Source organism: Octopus bimaculoides, chromosome 17, assembly GCF_001194135.2.
Source record: "Octopus bimaculoides isolate UCB-OBI-ISO-001 chromosome 17, ASM119413v2, whole genome shotgun sequence".
Taxonomy (NCBI): domain Eukaryota; kingdom Metazoa; phylum Mollusca; class Cephalopoda; order Octopoda; family Octopodidae; genus Octopus; species Octopus bimaculoides.
This window is the reverse complement of record NC_068997.1, coordinates 52757314-52760539: the sequence shown is the minus strand read 5'-3', so window position 1 is coordinate 52760539 and position 3226 is coordinate 52757314.

The window sequence follows — 3226 nt, the reverse complement described above, 5'->3', positions numbered from 1 at the left end:
AAAACAGACATAAAATAATGGTTATTCTTTTAGTCTTCTTATTTCTTTTCTATTTTCTTCAATCATTGGATTCCGGTCATGCTGGGGTAGCGTCTTGAAAGGTCAGTCAAACAAATCGACCCCCCAGCAATTATGTTTTTAAGTTTGGCACTTAATCTATTGATCTCCTTTGCTGAACCACTACCTGAATGGCCCTCGTGCTGGTGTCACGTAAAAGCACCCACTACACTCTCAGGAGTGGTTGGCATTAGGAAGGGCATCCAGCTGTAGAAACATTGCCGGATCAGATTGGAGCCTGGTGCAGCCTTCTGGCTCACCAGTCCTAAGTCAAACCGTCAAACCAATGCCAGCATGGAAAGTGGACGTTAAATGACGATGATGATGATGATGATGATATATACATATATATATAAAGGCAGGCTAAACTCTCTCGCAAGGCATTGGTCAGCCCAGGCTGAGCTATAGCAGAATACACTTGTCTAAGATGCCATGCAGGTGGTCATGCTTCCCACATTTTACCTGTCCAGAATTCACAGACGATCTAGTAACTACTGCCTAAAAGCTAATTAAAGTGGTGTGTGACCAGATATGTGGCCAGCACTGACCAGGTGGTGGTTCAATTGAAACAAGTACAACAAATATCATTGGAGATAAAAAAAAAAAAATTTAAGCTATCAAAAAGACAATGAAAAAAAAACACCTGCCAAATTATTTCTCGTCTAAATAAAATCTTTGCTGGTTTTAAACATGAAAAAAAATACTTTAGTCATTCTGAGATGAACTGGTGGAGGCCTTTACTGCCAATTGGCTGGACATCAATTTTCTGGTTGTGGTCTTTGATGATTAGCAGAGAGAAAATAGAATGGTCTAGAGGGTGGGGGGACAAGATAGGAGCAGATGTGGAGATAAAGGGTAAGGCTGACGAGGGTCAAAGGGGAACAAGGTGGGACCTAGTGGTTGGGGATGGCTATGAGGTGGAGTAAAGGAGCAGTGAGGGTGGGGAGTGGACTTGGGGAAGGGAGGTGAAGATGGGTATGCGGTGAAGAGTGGAGCTGGTGAGAATAGTGTGGGGTAGAGGGTGGTGGTGGTGGTGAGGGTGACCCTGTTGTGGAGAGTAGGGGTGGGGTAGTGAAAGTTGAAAAATGAATGAAGCGGGGTGGGGGGGTCAAGATTGGGAAGTGAGGGTGGCGACAAGGTGAAGCATACCATGGAGTAAAGGGGTGCATTCTTGTAGCTATTTCAGTGGATATGAACAAACACACACACACACACACACACACACAAATACATTCAGGGACACATACACATATATATGTACACATGTGTGTGTGTGTGTGTGTATATTCTTTTATTTGTTTCAATCATTTGACTGTGGCCATGCTGGAGCACCGTCCTTAGTCAAACAAATTGATCCCAGGATTCTTTCTTTGTAAGCCTAGTACTTATTCTATCAGTCTCCTTTGCCGAACCGCTAAGTTATGGGGACGCAAACACACCAGCATCGGTGGTAGTTTTAGTAGTATTGGTGGTAGTAGCAGTAGTGGTGGTGGTGTTGGCAGCAACAGTAGTTTTAGTAGTAGTGGTAGTAGTAGTAGTAGTAGTAGTAGTGTCGGTGGTGGTGGTGGTGGTGGTGGGGTGGTGGTTCCAGAAGAGGTAGTAGTACAAGTAGCAGTTAACTTGGGTGTTCTTTCATTGATTTTTTTTTTTTCTCCTGATTCTTTTTTTCTTTTCTTTTGAGTTCATCAAAACATGACCAAACGAACAAACAAACACAAAAAAAAAAGAGAAAATAAATAACATGTAAAACAAAAAAACTACAAAAATAAACCCAAAATGATTAAAACTCAGCAAAAAAAAAAAAACAAGAAGCAAAAAAAAGGCAACTACGTTTGAAGTGTTTAAAACTGGAGACACAATATATAAATTTAGCCATTTCCATTTCCAATGTAAATAGCAGGGGAACGGTGGCGAGTTCCTTTTAAGTAGTGTCTTTGTTTCCCGGTTGAGTTTTCTCTCTGAGAGATTTCTCTCTGTTGATTAATAAACATTATCATTGTATTTTTTTCCAAACTTCACATTCCCATGTTTGCATGGAACAGACTGAGGCATGGAACAGACTGGGGAGGTGTCCAGGTGGCACTTCAAGGTATGTTATGTTTACATTTGACAGAAGTTTTGATGGGAATATTCTACCAATATTCCTTGAGTTGGTGTTTATAAATGTATTCCATAACTCAGGGATTTTCTAAGTTTATCTCAGGACAGTCTTTTTAACAGAGTGTTTGTTTTCCTTGCCTTCGTAAAAGGAGCATTTCCATCCTACGAGCAGTCTTCTTCGCTTACAATCCTTTGTGATAAACACATCTGGCCATGAGGAAATATTACCTTGCTTGGAAGCAGGTGAGAGTTGGCAACAAGAAGAGCATAGAAAATCTGCCTCAGCAAATTCCATCTGACCCATGTAAGCATGGAAAAGTGGACACTAAATGACGATAACATCTCAAACTTCAATTTCTTTCCCTATCTACTTTTTAAACTCCTTCAGCTTGTTTCCATTTTACTTCAACTTTTTCTTCATTCTTATCTCTTCTTCTCCATCCTTCTCCAGCCTTTTATCTTCCAGTTACTTAAATCTGTTGATCATATTTAAATTTGGCCAAATTCCTAAAGGAACTCTTATGATTTACCTTCTTCAATGGGTCACTAACAGAACAACTGAACTATATTGGCACCGACCAGTTTGGCAAATTGACAACTTATAGGTGCGTGAAGGGCTTTTTATGAAATTTCAATGCAGTCCAGAATGATTGTGTGTGTGTGTTTGTGTGTGTGTATAATAGCTGTGTGTATGTCTGTGTATACATATCTGCATACATGTGTGCATGTGGTGGAGGGAGGGGACAGTCCATAGATCTTCTACCTTTCACTTGTTTCAGTCATTAGACTGTGGCCATGCTGGGGCACCACCTCGAAGAATTTTTGGTCAAATGAATCGACCCCAGTACTATTTTCCTTTTTTAAAGCTGATACTTATTCTATCAGTCTCTTTTGCTGGACTGCTAAGTTACAGGGGTGTAAACACACCAACACCAGTTGTCAAGCAGTAGTAGAGTATACACACACACACACACACACACACACACACACACACACACACACACACACACACACACACACACACACACACACACACACACACACACACACACACACACACACACACACA